The sequence below is a fragment of the Rhipicephalus microplus genome, chromosome 5, assembly GCF_043290135.1.
Source record: "Rhipicephalus microplus isolate Deutch F79 chromosome 5, USDA_Rmic, whole genome shotgun sequence".
NCBI classification, from domain to species: Eukaryota; Metazoa; Arthropoda; class Arachnida; order Ixodida; family Ixodidae; genus Rhipicephalus; species Rhipicephalus microplus.
Genome location: NC_134704.1, coordinates 14345910 through 14365468, shown reverse-complemented (window position 1 = coordinate 14365468; position 19559 = coordinate 14345910). Strand labels below are relative to the sequence as shown.

The 19559-nt window shown below is 46.6% G+C and overlaps 1 protein-coding gene across 3 annotated transcripts in view; it reads left to right on the top strand.

Moving 5' to 3' along the window:
• The window catches only part of LOC119174972 (uncharacterized), a 267896-nt gene that overhangs the window by 72310 nt on the left and 176027 nt on the right, over nucleotides 1-19559 (top strand). The window lies entirely within an intron of this gene.

The following is a 19559-nucleotide window of genomic DNA, read 5'->3' as shown; positions in this document are numbered from 1 at the left end:
ATCTCAGCGTCCAGTGGAAGAAATAAAGAAAGCGGTCAGACTCATTTGTCTTGTCAGTGGAAACTCGCCCAGCATCGATCATCGAAGCCAGCACCACGGCAAGCGGTAGCAGCCCTACCCACTTACGTGGAAGCCTAGGACTCATCTCGATCTTCATTGCGGCCACATCAAAGTTGGAGGCAATGAGCCGTGCCGCGCAGGACTGTACAGCGTGTATGTGACTGGGGACAGCTGCTGTTGAGTGTGAACATGTGAGGAATAAGGAACTTAGCGTTGAAAGAGTCGTCCAGCAGTAACATTGGACGTTCACGCTCATTTTTGATTCCTTGTAGTCTCACCTTGTGCGTCCCATGTAATCAAGCGATTTAATCGAGAGCAACGCTCGCTTCACTGTCAAATTTGGACGCCACCTGCTGGCGGGACGAAATTATGCTGCTAACCATGCACGACACGATAGATCAATCAATCAATCAATCAATCAATCAATAGATCAATCAAGCTTTTTTTCACAAACAATATCCCGTGTTACAGCGAAAAGCAGGGATTTATACTAATGTTTATATTAAAAGCATTGTCGACGTCCTGTCAAGTAAGGTTTACCGTCATTGACCGACCCTTGAAGCGTTATCCTCTTCTTTTTATTTTACTTGTGAACTAGACTTCCGCGTAGGAGACGAAACGACCATGTGTGCGTGTTTGTGTGTTTGTGTTTTAAGTTTCTGCTCTGGTAGGCGCAGCGGCTCGGATTTTTTTTTCCTTCACCGTCATCGGTCTAGAAAGTATCACCTACAAATGCAGTCCCAGCAAATTTCTTCCCGCTACGAAGTACACAGGGAAGACATTTGCCATTTCAATTTGAACACGCTGTTTCCTGCGAAAGAGAGGGAAACTATTGAACTGGAGGAAATCGCACGTTTCCCGCTCTCTTAAGAAAGGAGAGGAGATGAAGATGACGCGAGGAATGACGTGTACTGCATTAACCACAGCGACGGATTCCACGTCGTTTCTTGCGAAAGCAGGCAGTGCCATTACCGTGGTGCCAGTGTTTACAAAGGCGCGCACTGTCGCTTCTCGGTGGCAAAAGAAATAAGGCAAAGAACATGGAAGTCCAGCGGGAGGTCGCGGCTCCGAACCGTCGAAAGTGACGCTATCGGCTGCGATGCCAAATGGGTTTTCGTGCCTGCACCGGCATCAACGGCGAAGAAGCGTCGCCTCCGATCGATGCCTCCCAGGAGTGTCGTGATGGCCGTGCCGTAGGGACCCCTTGCCACGCTGCTCGAGAGACGCCCGAAGGTGCTGGAAGTGTACTACACGGTGTCTCGACCATTTTCGTGCGCGCACTTCGGGCCGGACGACGTTTCCCTTCGTGCCTAATGTCGCTCGAAGTGACGGTACATTGTTATCTACTCCGCCAGAACAGCGCCTCCTCCTCTTCTGCTCCTGTGTGAGCGACGCCACGACATGCAGTTAGTAGGGGGCGCGGCCGTCGCGCGGTTGTTTCTTGGCGCTCAAAAGAATGAGCGCTGTTCTCCTTTCTTGTGAGCGATCTTGTGGTTCTATGGTGCGTTAGGACTTCTTCACAGCCTGTTGCAGTTGGTCTTGTGTGTATATAGTGGCTGCGCGTGCAGAAAAGAAGGGGCAGTTTTTCTTACTCAATTCTACCGGAAAATATCCTGACTGCGTGCCTGTTGCCAAGCCTTTCACAATGCTGAAGCCAGCAAATTAACCACTTTCCTATTAATCAACACGCCATTGAGGTTTCGAAGCCCATATTGCGGCCTGATTTTCGCAATGTAACGGTCCAAGTAAAAATATGGGGTATATACTGTTGCACAGTATGGTTTGTCAATAATATATGCTGAACGTTCCAAAACAGTTTTATTTTAAGGGGTAAAAACGTTTTGCGTTTGAACAACTACAAGGTAGTACGGAGCTTGTCATTGCCTCGCCTTCATCGCATAGCATGCCAGCGCGAGGTTCCAGTGGGGGCATTTCTGCAGCGAAAAGCGCATGTCATACAACTACTTGTCACTTAATTTAATAAAGGTGCTGGATATATCGTCAAAATGGGCAATAGTGGTAGTTTTATAGAACGGTATCGTCCTCCTTGAGCCATTAAAGAGCAGGTCTGTCCAACGTCGACCAGTTGGTGATATCACCTCGGCGATCTTTAAACAAGAGGATGGTCACATGAGCAAGGTAAAAGAGCACGTTAGTGAGCTTGTCGCAGTTGTTCTATTTGTTGTAAGCGCTTAAGATTTTGTATTCGACGATCGATTCCTCGACGTCGTACTCGTCGTTACCGCGAAATGCGGGTGGGTCACGTTGCCGAGGCACGCCAGCACGGAAGGCGGTCGTTTTTGCGCCAGCTTGCGAAGGGCCAGGATCAGTCATGGCGAAAGGGGATGGTAACGTCCGATGGCTAAGTTACAGGTTGACGGGAACCCCGACTCATCCACCACTCAAAATGGGAGTGTTGTACTTCGAGAAAATGCTATTTCCCCCATGTTTGTCACAATATTCTGGCAGTATTTGTACTTTGTTGGCTCCCGAAGTAGTTTACTAATATAATATAGGAAGATATACAACAGAAAATGTCAATTCATTACTGGCAAAACAAAAAAATGCGCTTTTTATTTAAAGAAAAAACACTAAACATGCAGCATATACAATTAGGCGATAAATAAAAAAAATTGAAACACAAATGAAAGAACTATCATAGTCTTGAAAGTGTGGTGCTTTGTAATTAAGGAAAAAATTGTTTAGTAACAATTGCTCAAACCAATAATTTTATGTAACTTATTTAGCGTGACGCAGTTGCACTTGGGAGCCCAAAGTATGAAACGACCAATGGGCAATATTTTTTTTTTCTGCGAAATATAACGCCTCAATAGCATATATATATACATATTAATTATAGCGTCAGCTAGGCACATCGGCTTCTGATGTGACACAAAGAAAACCGAACGTTAATATTCATCTTCCTAAAAATATGCGATTAGGTACCTACAAATATTTGTCGATCAGTTCGTCCACTTCGCCATTCGCCAAAGCTTCTCCTTACGCCGAGAGCAAATGGTGCGCTCTTTCCTTCTCTCCATCTTGCATTTCTATTTTCGTATAATAAAAGTCGCTTAGCATAGTTTCTAATAGTTCAAATAGTAGGTTGTGTAATAATGTCTATGCTTGATTTCTTGACCGGCTAACTAGCGACTGCATCGAGATTCTTTACATTTGCAAACCATTGCTGCTAACTATTTTTCAGCGGTGCAAGGTTTAAAAAAGAATGTTAGCTGCATGTGTTATGGGACGTGGCGTTTATGCTTTCATAATAGCTTGCAAGTACCGATTCTTCCTCGACAACAATCCAACCCCCCCCCCTTACACAATAAACAGCCCCATTAAATAAATGATAGTTCCTTTAAGACTGGTCTTCCCATTATGCCCGAAATGCGTTCATCTTTATTTATTTATCTACTTATTTATTTTTTTATTTACTACAAAATATAGGGGGACACTGGCGGAAAAAAGCTGATACAATGAGCTTGAGGGGGTCCTGGCCACCCTACACGTGCTACAGCGTAAAAGGTGGTAACTAACGAAATAAACAAAAAGATGTAATACACACATAATATATTGTACACAAATAGCCTTCATGCAAAAAAAAGTAACTTGCTTCTATAGACACAATGAAGAAACATAATAACGGAACATAATAAAGAACCGAATTATTTCATTTCTTTATTATACGCCGTCACCGGCAGTTCTGAGCAGCCACATAGAGGAGACCTCGCTTCAATTGCCCGTCGTTTATGCAGCGACCCCAGCCAATGCGGCCACTTAACAGTCAGTCAATCGCACCCGCGCTGCAGTGGACGCCTCATGACGGCGCCGAGAGCTGCTCGCCTCTTACGGCTGCTTGGCGACGCCGCTGAAATGCAGCTCGGAAAGTCTCAAAGGCGGTCACCATCGTTAGTGGCGCCCCGCATGACCCTTGATAGAGACGCTCGTTCAATCGCGACGAAATAGCGGGGATAACACATTTGCGAGGATAAATCGTTCATACACGGTCGCCAGGAAGCATTTACTGGAAGGGGAAAACAATTTCAACGCGTGGAGAGTCCGTAATGAGGTAACACTGCCGTGGTTGACGCCATGATAGGTGTCAGCGAGCCATTTTCCTGCCGTCTCTTGAATGTGCCCTTTGTACCGCTATCGGGAGGATAATCATGAAAGCGACCACTCGGCTATGTCTAACTATATGTGGCGCGCTATTCCTGACAACAACGTTGCAGCTTTCGTGCCGCGGCGGCCGTATTGTAAGAGAGACGTAGCTTATGTTTCTCCATGTTATTGAGGCTTTGTAGTGAATTACCTTGGACACCTCAGTCACCTGTCAATTAAGTAATAAGTGAATAATTAATTTGTGGGCTTCAGCACTGTGACAGGTTTTGCACTATAAGCCCGTAGCCAGGAATAATTTTTGGGGGGTGAGGGAACATGTTCTGAAAACCTTGAATATTTGGAAAAACACCTATTTTCATTATTCACTTTCAGTAAAACTCCATCGCCTATCAAAATTTCAAGGAGGGGAGAGGAGGCTAGCCTTTCTTTCCTCTATTGGCTGCGGACCTACTTAGGAACTAGAACCGACGCAGCTACAAGACTTCGTTCGCTTGCACGTGCCCTCACACTGGCACAGTGGAACTCGACAGACTTCACAAACGCGCGCCTGCATAACTTGGATCCCGATCTGCAGCTTCGTCTTCCCCCAAGGATATCTCGAGCTGAGGAGACTCTTCTATGCCGCCTGTGGCTTGGAGTGGCCTTCACGAACGCATACTCTTATCTCATCGGGATGGCCAGCTCTCCTACATGCACTTACTGCAGTTGCGAAGAAACCATCGCGCACCTTCTGTGTGAGTGCACCCATTTCAACGTGCAAAGACAAGAACTCACTGCAGCTCTGGATAGACTAGACAATCGGCCTTTGTCGGAACAAAGGATTCTGGGTCATTGGCCAAGCCCATCCTCAGCCCAGAAGGCTTTGAAAGCTTTGCTGCGCTTTTTGCGGACAACTGGCCTCAGAGACAGACTTTAGTGTCTTATACTCTTTGATGTTGCCTTTCCTCTGTCGCATTTTTTTTTGTAATTTCTCCCTCTCTTCGCAACTTTTCTTTTTAACATCTATCATTCCCCTCACCCCTTTCCCCAGCACAGGGTAGCCAGCCGGTCTAAGAACTGGCTAACCTCCCTGTCTTTCCGCTTAAACTTTCTTCCTCCTGTGTTGGGCGTGGCTCTGATGAGCAGCTCTTACAGTGCCGTGTGGGCTTATACCAACGTTTACCTGATATTTGCTTGGGAATTTGGAACTTGCCGCCGCTTCTGCGGCAATCTATGTTTAGTTAAAATCAATCTTCCGTTGTTTCGTTTGGGAAAATATACTTCTTGATTGCACACCTTCTACCAGGGGAGGTGCTTCTCTTTCGGTAATCACATATCCAGCATATATATGCATGTACTGCACAATCACTGCTTTTACAGGCCCGTGTGAAGCTGCGTACGCGTTGTTAACGCGCCTGTCAGGATGCCTATGATACGGTGGCTCTCTGCATATACGTCTACGATTTCGGACGGTTCTGTCATTTCCATAGATGTATAAGCTTACCATGCGTCATATTGTATCAGAATGCGTATCGTGTCTTTTTTCTTCTTTTTTGAAAGGAAGAAACATTAAACAATTTTGAGCCTTCTCTCGCGGTTTTTGGACATGTCTTGCTTGCATTTAACGTTCGTGAATGTTGTACAGGCCTTGCGGCACGCCCGCAAAGTTGTATTTGCGTCATCTTATCCCAACCGCGCCATTGTCCCCGACTCGTATGGTAGCAAACTGTGCTATAGAGAGGACGTCTCCTGACAAGCTTTCGTGGCCATATTGGCGTTGAGCGCTTTCGGTCGGTAAGCTGCATCCGCGAATGCGATCCCGAGGGTGTAACAAAAGATTGCGCTGCTCATCTACGCGACGTAAGGACGCCCCAGGGAAGCGAAAAAAAAAACAATGGTGGTGTAAACGCGGTGCGATGATAGCTGAAGCCGGGCGAAATTCGAGCCCTTTTCACGCGGGTTGCATGATGGCTGCAGAACGCAATGAAAACTCTAAGGGCGACGGTGATCTGGAGAGAGCAGAAACCGCTCAGACGAGCGTCGGCTGGTATGCCAGAAATTTAGGATTTCCTTCGGCGTCAAAGCCTGCACTGATGCGTGGTGTATACGCGACGTGAAGCCTTTTGCAGCCGATGCCGACGGCCTTGCGTTGCGTCTTTTGTGTCCGTGCTAGGGACCGCCACACAAAGCTTGACATATATACCGCTCTAGACGACGTTTCTTTCTTTCTTTCTTTCTTCCCTTCTTTCTTTCTTTCCTTCTTTCTTTCTTTCTTTCTTTCTTTCTTTCTAAATTTCTTTCTTTCTTTCTTTCTTTCTTTCTTTCTTTCTTTCTTTCTTTCTTTCTTTCTTTCTTTCTTTCTTTCTTTCTTTCTTTCTTTCTTTCTTTCTTTCTTTCTTGCCCCGCCGCGGTGGTCCAGTGGCTAAGGTACTCGGCTGCTGACCCGCAGGTCGCGGGATCAAATCCCGGCTGTGGCGGCTGCATTTCCGATGGAGGCGGAAATGTTGTAGGCCCGTGTACTCAGATTTGGGTGCACGTTAAAGAACCCCAGGTCGTCGAAATTTTTGTAGCCCTCCACTACGGCGTCTCTCATAATCATATGGTGGTTTTGGGACGTTAAACCCCACATATCAAATCAATTCTTTCTTTCTTTCTTATTAGCTCCCTGACTTGCATTGCGACTTAGGCAGGGGTACAAAGTGCTCTTTTCCAGCTTATCAGATTAATCGGTTGGTTGGATTGTGCCAGGTGGTGTCGAGACTCAGCTCGATGTTGTTAATTGGTCACATACGGGGCCGTATGAAGAATCGTTGCAAAAGAAAATATGGAGCAAGGTTTTGCAAAGAATAAAAATACATCAAATACAGGCAGGCGATCATCTCGTTCATACTGGAATTGGCTGAGGCTTTAATCGAAAGGCTGTGTTTAAATAAATATTAAATGACAGGTCTGATTGTTTTTCTCTTCTTGTCAACGCAGTATGACGACCGCGTCCATCCTTTTCCAGCTCGTAAGGGCGTCTTGTTTCGCTTCAACAGACGCCGTAGAGAAGAACAAGTGCTCGCTTTCACGTTCCGTTAAGATTTTTATTGTAGCTAGGGTTTCATTTGCAGAGATGGTGCTAATGGGGGAAGGGGGGCACGTGGTTGCAGGAGGCTGGAACCACGTTTACTAAATTTTCGCCTGACCTCCCATATGCCCCCCCCCCCCCACCTCAAACGTAGTCAACGAGAACGCGAACTACCCGACTTCTTGCCACCTTGGAGGAACTGGCTTGTCATGGGTACCCCCCATTCCTCTCAATAAAAAAGTATCGACCCTGCCCTTGTTCATTTCACATCGCAATCGTGTTATAGTGCTACTGATACCGAAAATTTGGATGTGCTGCTGAGGAATGCTATGGAAGGGTATTTTATTTTCACGACGCTGTTTCAACAATACAGTCAACAGAAGGAAGGTGTTTTAACCTCTGAGCACTTTAGGGGGCCGGGCGGTCGTGTGCTGTAACATGTAAGATGTCGTCATTACTTTGCGTAACGCAGGCACAACCATGAATAGCATAGCCATCTTCTCCATATAGACCTTTTCACTCAAGGCGCTCTGGCTGCTGCCACAGTCCTCTCTGGGCTGTTGTTAGTGCGCGTGACCCCCCAAGAAATGCACTGCCGAGGCTGCGACGTCGTCTTTTGTACTCTCGTGCAACAGCCCAGAAAAAAGGAAATCCTCCTCTCCGTAAAAAAAGTCCATTGAGCGCGTGTTCGCGCCAAGGAGAAAGATTCTTCATATTGTTCTTTAAGCGCCCTGGTGACGTTAATAAGAGCGGAACACTTTAAGTGAAATCACATATCAAATTGAAAAAAAAGAGGAACCAAGTGAAAGAAAAAGAAGGAAGAGCAAGAAAGTGGGAAAACAGCAAGAAAAACTTAAGTAAAGAAAGAGAGGAAGGACTGAAAAAAGGGAAAAAGAGAGGAAAAAAAAAAGCTGCATAGCTCCGCAATTCTTTAAGCTTGGCACCAAGAGTGCAAATTTGCCTCCATTTTTGTGTATTATATTCTCTTCCCGCGGGCGTGAAATAACGAATTTTTGATCAGAACTGGATCCGTATTCGCCTTGGGCGAAGGAACTATTCCAAAACTATTGCAAGTGCTACTCTGGTGATTCATATCAGCGTGTCTGTTTGGCGCCGTAACGCTACCCCAAACTGCACCAAGCGATACCTTAACGGCCAATCCCCAATCGTAGCGCCCACCAATATTTCTCAAATTTCAACGTTCATACTTATCGCCTCCGAGACAGGTGCGCATCTTTCTCCGTCGGTGCGCACGTCTTCGTTCGTTTTCGAAGATAACTGCCAGGAGGCGCTCGTGTCTAGCGTGCCTCGATGCGCTCGTTCGCCTTCGCTGCACGGATCGAGACTCTTTAACGCAGCGCCTCCAAAATACAATTCAGTGATTTTCTCGCGCAGACATCAAATAAACGTTTTGTTCACTCTCTCCAGACGCAAGACTATCGTCTTTCGACGACATTTGCAGTTAAACATGCAGATACGGGGCCAATTTTTCTCGCCCCCATTTCGCCTCGTGTTTACCAACCCTGGCGTTTACCGACGTGTGGTTGATACGGGTCGTAGCCTTTCGTACGTTTCTTATCGGGTGCACGACAGAGGCAGTATCATAGCGGAGGCTGTGATAAGGCTCTTAAGGTGTTAGAGCGCGCGACTGTTTGGTAGATTTTGTTTTAGGGGCGAAGCTCCTCTTAGTCTAACTTTGTCCTGCGTCAGGCGTAACCGGCCGGTCGGCCGGCCGGCCGGACGGATGGATGGATGTTTAAGCGGACGGATGGACGGACGGTCGGACGGACGGACAGACTCTTATCATGATTTCATGATAAGATGATGTCATCACGGGACGTCAACATTATAATGTACCGTGACTGAATGACACACCGTGGTGACTGGGGACGCCGACGAGCCGAGCCCCTAAGGTACTACGCGCCTCAAGTGAAAAAAACCACGATTTACTGGCTGTTTCCTCGCTAATCATCCTCAGTATTGCAATGAAGCCTTCCGCATCATTCTCTCAATGAGGGTATACGTATGTGACCGAAAGAAAAAAAAAATAAAGAACGCTCGGCGACAGCCATCTCGCTGTTTCTATGTTATTGCCGGCGTGCAAAGTGGGTATTTCATTTCACGGTTCGTCAGCCTTGGCTAATTTCACGCTGCGTTAGTCCGTCCTCGGGTGGCGCGTGGTCGATAACTCGTCAAAGCTGGATTCCTCGCCTCGCAGATCAGGACGTCTCTTCGCTGCTCGTTTTAACGAGGCTTCGTTAGTTCTTGAAGGAGGCATGGCCGAATAACTGAACTTACGGATCTCAAGAGCACAGCTTTTTCGAGAACAAGAAGAAATTATGCATGCGGGTATCCGTAGATGCGCGAAGTTTTCGCAATGACAGCGCGATAAAGAATTTGAATACCAGCCCGCGCCCTTATATGTTCTTCTCAAAAAACGTTCATCGGACTCTCTTCTTCAGCCCGCCGATGCAAGCTCTCGCTATTCTGCAATCCTTGCGTATGTGTACTTTTAACAGTGCTATGTGGGCGCAGTCAATTGCATTATTATGATTTAATGCCACTTGCGCCGTGCCACATGGGAAAATTGAATGACATTGAGGCAAGTGCCATTTGGTTCGGTCACCCAATGCCTTCGCCAGAGCTAATTATACTGTGAAATGCGTACTCTCTACGCCAAAGCATGCTCAGTGCAGTTCAGACGAAACAGTTGGAATAGCATATATTGCATAAAAAATATACACATCAATTTTAATACATAGGATGTCATTTGCCAGTGGCACTATATCGCGATTCACTTGAGAATCGCAACGGCTTAGACATGATAGGTGCAATGTAGGATTCTATAGGCCTCGAGTTCGACATACAGTGACCCGAAGTAATTGTGGTCGGTTTAACTGTTGTAAAAAGAATAGAACAAACCCAAGGTAATATCAGCATAATGTGCTTACTTCTACGCTTCACCATCCGTGAACGCCAAGAGACTTGTTCAAATCTGGGTTTAGATTTTATTATTAACCAAAAGTTGATTAATTCAAAAAGCCACTGTCGTTGACGTCACCGGGTGAAATTCCATTAAATTTAGACGTGCGACAGCTTGGCCGAAAAAGAAAAGGGGCAATCTGTATAAACTAGCCGACCTATGATAATTGCACAGTTTACGCGGTGCTCCACGTATCTATATAGGAATGTGGATCTCGGTAACCGCCCTAACCGCGCTCTTCCTAGCGTGCTTCTCTGGAGCGCAGTATTTTTCGCGCTGTAGCGGAAAAGTTTTCGCGCTGCGCCGCTGCGCATAGGCGTCGCCACACACGGGAGGCCATAATCCCCCGAGCTCGTCGACTTTCCGCACCGACGTTTCCCCGAATCGGTGGATGTTCGAAAAAAAAAAAAAGAAATTTGGTTGCGGTGGTGTCGGCGCCTTCCGTGACTTTACGAAAAGGCGCGCCTGTATAAATTGACTTCCATTCGTTCGCAAGTTGAGAGAAAAAAATAAGTTTGTTTATCCGAGATTTTTCAGGCGCAAGACTATAGAACATGCGCGCATTTTAGCCGTGCACTGTACACGCCATTTCTCCTTGCGAGTTTTGTTGCTGTCGCGGCGTGGACGTGTACTCGCGTGTTTCGACGTGTGTGTTGAAGCTGTTCGCTGGCTTCTCTTTGTTGTATCTTCGCGTGTCTGACGGGATGAGCTTGAAAGGCAGAGTTTGTCGGGGAAAAAAAAAAGAAGCCGCGTTGTACGGTAGAATTGTTCTTGTGGTGCCGTCACATTGTGACAAGTGTCGATGTTCTTGCCGGATGTTTTCGCGTGCCGCACTTCTTTACTCTGCTTGGCAGCAGCAATAGAATGTTGCCGTGAAGCATAGTAAAACAGGATAGAAAAGGATGGACTAGAACAATCTGTCCAGGTCTCAGATTACGATATATTGAGTCGGTGGTTCGTTAGTTAGTGTGCGCTGAACAATGCGTGTTGTGACAAAACATTACAAGCAGACTTGTGTGAGGAGGGCTGCTGCAGAATGGCGGAAAAGATTCTAAGTATGCCGCCACGCACGCTAGACAGAAGTTGAAGAATATAACGTGTAGTTGAAGCATCTTCTTTGCTAAACAGAAACAATTTTATATCGTTTGCAAAATGAGATAGCGCAAAGTGGACATTTATTTTACCCGACGTTGACATAGAGCCACTGAGTAAACAGAGAGAGCAGGTAAGCTTTTCGTAAGCTTGAAGAGGAGAACAAGGCCTTTGAAAATGGGGAAAAAAGGAATTGGCATAAGCCTTTTGTTTCCACAAAACCAGGAGAAACTCGTCCTGGCCCAAGACTCAAACCCGTATCTAGCGCCTTCCTAACCCTTTGATGATGATCATGACGATTAAATCGATCTGATAAACAAATCGATTGTCAACGATCTGATAAACAACGTAGAGGCCCGGGTTGTTTATGACATGAATAAATTTGAGAAATCTGATCGAAACGTACAGCTTATGTCAACTTATCACATTGTCTCTATGTGCACATAACTTTCCACGACAGATCGTCACTCTATCAGTAATCAGCTAACCAATCAATATACAGGCCTCGGTTAGTTGTAATATTGTTGCGGGGTTGGTTACGTGTATACAAGATGTATTTCCAGAAAACAAAACACAGGCAAGAGTCAAGACGCTGACCAACACACTCGCGCGCCTGTCAGATTCTCCGGCTCTTAATGCATCTTCGTTCGCTTCATCATCATCATCATCATCATCATCATCATCATCATCATCATCATCATCATCATCATCATCATCATCATCATCAGCCTGGCTACGCCCACTGCAGGCAAAGGCGTCTCCCATGATGCGCCAATCAACCCGGTCTTGTGCCTTTCGTTGCCACGTTATACGCGAGAACTTCTTAATATCATCAGCCCACCTAACTTTCCGTCTCCCCTTCGTGCGTTTGCCTCCAGTCAGTTACCCTTAATGACCAGCGGTTCTTTTGCCTACGTGCTACGTGCCCGGCCCACGTCAATTTCTTCTCCTTCATTTCAAATATGATATCCTTAACCCCGGTTTGTTCCCTGACCCACTCTGCTTTCTTCTGGTCTCTTAAGATTACACCTATCATTTTCCTTTTCCATCACTCTCTGCGTCGTCCTCAATTTAAGCTGAACCCTTTTTGTAAGCCTCCAGGTTTCTGCTCCGTAGGTAAGTACCGGCAAGATGCTGCTGTTGTATACCTTCGTTCGCTTCATGCCTCCCTTGCAATATCAATGCATTCGGAGAAACCCGACAGGAAAGCATACCTTGTCTTAACTTATTACACCGTCTATGCGAAGTCTTCGCTTTTCTCGATAGTGCACACAACTTTCGGCGACGAATACTCACTCAGCTACACGTCCATCGCAGAGGCCGAGCGGACTATGGCCACCGCAGCCGCAAAAGCAGTTCGCGTGCTTATTAGGTGCGCAGCAGCCGAGTCCCGTTTTACGTGCACGGCTGGAGCGTCGCGCGGCATCGAGCGTCTTTTTCCGTCTCGAGGGAGAGTGAGCTGCCACCGCGTGTCGGGGTCTTGGCTTGTCTGGCTCCCCAATGTTGAGCGTAAACAAGGTTCCGGCGCTAATAAGCCTTCCGCCGTCACAGCCGTCGCCGAGCACGCTGCGCAATCTGTGCTCAGCCAGTGGGCCAGGACCGGGAAACGAGGACCGCCACACACGTGCGTAAGTGGGAGTTGATTGCAGTGCACAGTGGTTGTGATAACTTGGGTCCTCTGTTATATCTATCTATCTATCTATCTATCTATCTATCTATCTATCTATCTATCTATCTATCTATCTATCTATCTATCTATCTATCTATCTATCTATCTATCTATCTATCTATCTATCTATCTATCTATCTATTTATCTATTTATCTATTTATCTATCTATCTATCCACCCGTCTGTCTCGTTAATGAAACTCAAATGTGTGGATTCTGGATTCTGCTTTTCGTTTATTCATTACATAAAATATTAGATGCAGTACTTCTTTCAGCAAAAAGCCCATTTTCCTCACGGTAAGGAAATATTAAGACAGGTAACGACGGTGGAAAGGTACAGAAATTAGGTGCTGTTCCTCATGCGGAGAATGATGCTATCTCACAATCTCTATTCTATTCGATTTTCAGGTCTGTTGTTGTGTCTTTTGTTTTTGTTATGAATGCTTTTTCATCAGTGGGAACTCGATTGATGCCCGCTTTTTGACGCCTGCCAACGCCTGAAACGCTGTTGCGTGTCTCATCTGTCCACTGCAGAGCGATCAGTATCGCAGCATTAGGAAGCGGGGCCGCAAAGCTCTGGATACAGGAGGCGCGCGCAATCTTGGCATTCGCGACCTTCTAGGAAAAGAAATGAAAAAAAAAGAAAAGCGTGTGTGTGTGCCGTGGGATAGATCGAAAAGGGGATGAATAAAACGCAAGGAAAAAATGCATACGTAAGAGAAAGTTGTGTGTTGCCTAAACGTACGACGAAAAAAAAGACGAAACCTCGGGGCAGGCACAGCGAAATAAAAACAGATTCTGCCCGAGTAGATACGTAAGAGTTCCCTAATTCTGGGGATTTGCTGATGATCCCCGCAAAAGGCTTTTCGCAAGCTTTGCAAGCGCTGTTCTTTGATCGAGTACTAAATAGACTGAATAGACTGTCTTATAGCCCTCCCTTCTTTCTGACGACAACCGGAAGTAGTTATTTTTTTTAACCTCCTAGTCGTACTCTGTGAGTGATATCTTAAGGTCAAGTCGCTTTGCCTGACCTCTTGGTACCGTGTTGACGATACTGTGGATGGTGTTGCCTATGATAAGGATATTTCTCCTAATAGAACCATTTGTAACAAAAGTCGAACTTTATATGTTACTTGTTAGCATCAAAGTATTATTGCGTAATATAAGCAGCAGATAACGCGTCGCCTACAATCTTTGAATTTCGAGTTTTATAGGCTTAAAGCTGTTTCAAATGCAACTGATGTGCCTTGGCTTACTGTCCACTACGGTGGTAGAGTCTTTACGGGGCTCAACTGTTTACCCGAACGTCGCAGCTGTGGCGGTCGCATTTCGGTGAAAGGGACATGCTTGAGGCCTGTGTACTGCGCGATTTTAGTGAACGTTAAAGAACACCAGATGGTATGTATCTTAGAGTTTCTTAAATAAAGCTATAGAGGGGACTCTGGCGCTGTGATCGTTCAGTGACCACGGGAATGATGTTGCCTATAGTCTTCGTACTTGCGGGTGGCTTCGTTTATCGCTGTGTTTCGGTTTTATTTGGACGGAAAGAACGAACCCTTTTCAACTTCGTGACCCGATTTGAAATGGTAAGCCTAAAAGAATAAGGTAGTGAAGCGCAACCGCTGAACACTTGCTGATTTTCGTTTCGTGAGAAAACAGCTCTAAGCCACGCTAACGCACACGCAGCCAGAAGAACAAAGATTAGACAATCTTCCCATCATTCCCATGCTCGCTGAAGTGCCGTGCGTTCTCGTAGACAGTAGCGCCGGAGTTCCGTCTAGTGTATATTTAAAACACTATATGGTCTATATTATTTGCGCCCTCCACTGTGGTGTGCTCATAAATCATATCATCGTTGGGCACGTGAACCTCTATATGTTATTATTAACTGAAAAAAAGTTACCGTCACATTTATTTCCTCTCTCTCTCTATCTCTCTCTCTCTCTCTCCAATTCTTAACCTTTATTAATTTGCTAACTAGCCTGATGCAGCCACTAGCTTCCACGTTTGGGCTACTTTTCTTTTTTTATTTTTTATTGTATCCGTAAATTCTCGTTAGCACCTATCGGCGGGCTTCTGAAGAAGTGACGTTGGGCGCCATTTTTCGAATAATTCAAAGCCTTCGAAGTCAGTAGGCTTGCGTTCGAGGCTTAGTGCGTTGGATTACGCTAACCGAGTCAACTTGAGCAGCCAGCTCCTAACTTCCTGCGTTGAAGATGTAGACCGAGGCTTATGGAGGTGCAAGTAAACACAAGTATGGCAGGTTCCTCGCTTGCTGCGGTGGTCTTTGCTGAGCCCCATATAGAGAGAAGGCATTTTCGTAAGCGAATAACTTTAGCGCCAGGTCATGAGGTTCCCGGAAAAACACTACGAAATTGTCGAGCGATGGACGTATTATGCAAATGCTCGAGAAGAATGTTTACGCAATCGGTGTTTACCCGGTAATCCGAAGCTCTCCAACCGTCAGTACTTGACCCAATTCCAGGTATGAACTGTTTTATCTCATACTTCATGTGGTGCTGCTTTTCTTGAAGTTGCGTGGTTTAGGGTTGTATTGGTGTAGCGGGGTATTAATGCGGTCACAGCATGGTCGACCACATGAACACATTTGAACGCTATTACATTACCGTATTTATAGGACACGTGTTCTTGGCGCCGTCGGTGAGGCTCTGCATGCGTGGTTGTGCGTCGTAATTGATTTCTACGCAAACTACCAGTGGCGCACAAGTGTTTCCAGAAGACGGACGTGTAGCTACATAAGATGTGAATGATTGGCAATGCGTAAGATATACCTTAATTTCGGAAATACGGGTTTTTTTCATTGATGTGTTTGGTTATAAAAGCAGCGCAGTAAGTTGTACTTGGGCGTATGAGGTATGCCTTATTTCACGCATATAGTATGTTGAATGGTTAGAACTTTCAATGATAACAACAAAGAAAAAAACAACTTCGAGAAAAAAAAGGTAGCTGAAAAAAATTCGACAACGATACAGTATTTGAAAGGAAATTGAGTGAGTGGAAATGAAGTCGCCCATCCTGTCCAGATTTTGTCGGTGTCGTCTTTCTCGAGTGCTTGTTGCGCTCTATTCCCTGAATATTTGATTTCTAGATGTACCTCTAAGAAATTGATTCGCGACTCATTACCTAAGTTCAATCGGGGGACGCTCTTCCAAGTTATCTCTGTACCCGTCGGAGTTCATCTCTACGTCGTTGCTTTAAGAAGGAAATCTTTACTACTACACGTCTCCCAGCGCAGTTCATCGCGTCACATTGACCCTGAGCCGGCGGAACGCGAGCTGCCGAAGTGCGCGTGTGGCAGGCATGACGTCACGTGATCCACTGCTGAGGGTCGTCGCAGCTGCAATGAATACCACGTGAGCGGACGAAGGTTACTAAAACTGTGTCTGCACAATTTTCGCAAAAACAAGCCGAGCATATCTTTCGATGATGACAACTTCGGTTTAGAAGAGTTAAACCTCAGTCAGTTTTTGTAAGCGCTTTTCGCGACTTTATTCACATACAAAAGGATGCATTATACATTTCGACTGCAAAAAAAAAAAACAAGAAAAACAAAATGCTGAAAAACTGGACAAAGAAGGACATCAGAATGCACGTGCTCGAAGACCATATATTTCCGTCTTATAACTGAACTGTATATCACAGTCCCAGAATTTCTTTTGGTTTCCTTGTTCGTTGGGACGGGGGTGGAATCACGGTACAGCTCGCGATTTTGCAGACGGGCAGCTTTGATTAGCGATGCTGTATATACATTTTGATACCTGAATGGACTGAACTTTTCCCCGGCATCGTTAGGGCACTTCTCGGATGCAGTGCAACCGCAAGCCTGGACGGTTACAATCGTCTCAGTGGACCTCGGTTGGAGATTTCGCATCAATTGAGCGTCTCCGTGTGTTTCTCGTGCTCAACGTCTAAAGTAGGTTGAGAGTTCACTGCCCTCTTCTCCCATGGACGCCCTTTGACTCGCGGCCTGCTTGTTCCTTGACAAGGGGAGGAGCACGTTAGCTGATTGATTGATTGATTGATTGATATGTGGGGTTTAACGTCCCAAAACCACCATATGATTATGAGAGACGCCGTAGTGGAGGGCTCCGGAAATTTCGACCACCCGGGGTTCTTTAACGCGCACCCAAATTTGAGCACACGGGCCTACAACATTTCCGCCTCCATCGGAAATGCAGCCGCCGCAGCCGGGATACGAACCCGCGACCTGCGGGTCAGTAGCCGAGTACCTTAGCCACTAGACCACCGCGGCGGGGCGCACGTCAGCTGAAACACAGCATATGTTTTGTTGGAAGTTTTTACGCCATGGTTACGAGACCACGTCTGCACCATCGCGTCGGCTGTAGGAAGAAAGCTGCGCGATGTGGGGCGAGTTTCAGGCGGCGCCGAAATCAATAGTCAACACGGCTGTCCGCGACCGCGTTGCCGGAAATAATTCGCCCCGTGGCTGACCGAGGACAAAGCGGCACGAAGTTCGAGCTTCGCGGTACATTGCCGGAAATGGCGGCCGTATCTAATTGCCGACGCGGACGGCGACCCTGCAGACAATGGAAACAAAGGCAGTTCTTTGCAGCCATATCAAAATAAATAGTTTCGCGCTCCGTCGGACCTGTTTCGGTTACCGGGACAATAGCGCCGCTCTTTAGGCAGTATTTCAGCCGGAAAACAAAGACATTCCTTTTTTTCTTAATTTTTAAATTGATTAACGACTGGAATGAATGCGCCGGTCTGCTGCTTTTTTATATTGCTCAATGTATACGCGTCCGCCCTCTTCCGTGTTCGACGTTTCGTGTAAGGCCTCGCGATTTTCGTGCTTGGGCGGAAACAAAGTGCTCTTTTGTCTCCTGAATGAATGTCAGTCTTGAAATAAAATTGCGACAATTTGTCCGTCGTGAGTGATTGTCTCGCTGCTGCGCCGTCACAAAGGAATAAAGACGCGCGTAGCCAACGGTGCTTATGTTGAAAAGCGTACACATGACATCGCAGAATGTAACCAGTATAATTCTGTTATTTATAGGCGTCCTATACAAACGTACGCGGCTGTCTAAGTTAAGCTGACAACTTGTGCGACGTCTGCCTCGTGTTTCAGATTCTAAATGGTGGTATTTGGCATGCACAAGCGTTGTTCGAAAAGGAAGGAAGGAAGGAAGGAAGGAAGGAAGGAAGGAAGGAAGGAAGGAAGGGAGGAAGGGAGGAAGGAAGGGAGGAAGGGAGGAAGGGAGGGAGGGAGGGAGGGAGGGAAGGCAGGCAGGCAAGGCCGGCCTGCACTCTTGCACTCTTGCACTCTTGCACTCTGAGCATGCTGTGCCAGAAAAATTGGAGTGATGGACACAGTGTACGGCATACCCAATCATTTGACAAAACATTTAAGCACACTAAAGGGTCCGTTTTTTTAAATTAGTGCAACGTACCGAGCACTGTACAAAAGCAATTTTGTGGCAATAAATTGCCACGGCTTCCATAAACCGGAAATCAATGGAAACCACCCGAAAACCCACTTCCGGAGTAAAAAAAAAATCATTATTGGCGCCAGTAGGCCAAGTCGGCTAACTCTGACATGTCTCATTCTAACAGACCATGTCCGTCGATATAATAATTTTTGTTCTGTGGTACGCGTGCGTAGTATAATGTTGGGTAAAATTTTTGCAGGCATGCGTCTTTTTTTTTTCAACACGAAGTCGCTTGAACCTCAACATAGTAGCTTGGTGCCGCTGACAAAAAAAGTAGAAGGCAGAAAGGGCGTCATTTTTGTCTTCTCCGGAAACTTTTACATTGCATCGTCACCTTGTTAAGTTGTGCCCTAAGACAGAGTCAATCCGCTATAGTTGGTGCACTTTACTTCACAGGCCCCGTATATGTGCAGTTGTAACGGCGAGAGAAGACGGTGACCTTGCAGACAAGCTGCTGTATTGACAGTTCACTCTCAGCCTACGCGCATTACCCGCTTTCGTGCTACGGCAAGGTTCCCTTCCCGTACGTAGGACGCGAACCAACGGCGTCGGCGTGGGAGCGCGCTCGCCCTTGCACCCGCTGCTCCCGAACCCATCGCCCACGGCCGACGAGATTCCGCGGCTGATGGTTGGTTTCCGGGGCAAAGTATTCCACGGGTCGGATCGGCCGCCACTTCTCTCCTTCTCCTCCCTTCTGCACCTCTTTATACCTTTTCCCCAATCTTCTACGAACGCTGAGCCATGCTCACGGGCTGCAGAAGTTGCGTCTTTTCCTTTCCTGAACCTCTCTCCTCCTCCTCCTCCTCCTCCTCCTCCTCCTCTTTAGTTTGCGACGGCTACAATGTTTCGGCTACATTGTGGCGACCGCTTACTGCCTTCCACGGCGTCTCATACCCTTCGTTTCAACCTCGCAATGCGCTTTCTGCCGTTCTTTGTCGCTTGCATTCGTGTGGCTTTCGCTTTTCGACCCCAGTGCAAGGGGCTATACGCATTCGAGTGCACGGGCGGGGGACACTGCGGGTTGGCATCAGCGACTCGCTTCCCTATTTCCCCAGCTATTTCCTTCTGTCGTTTTCGCCCCCCTTTTTCGCAGTACCTTTATTTTCGTTTG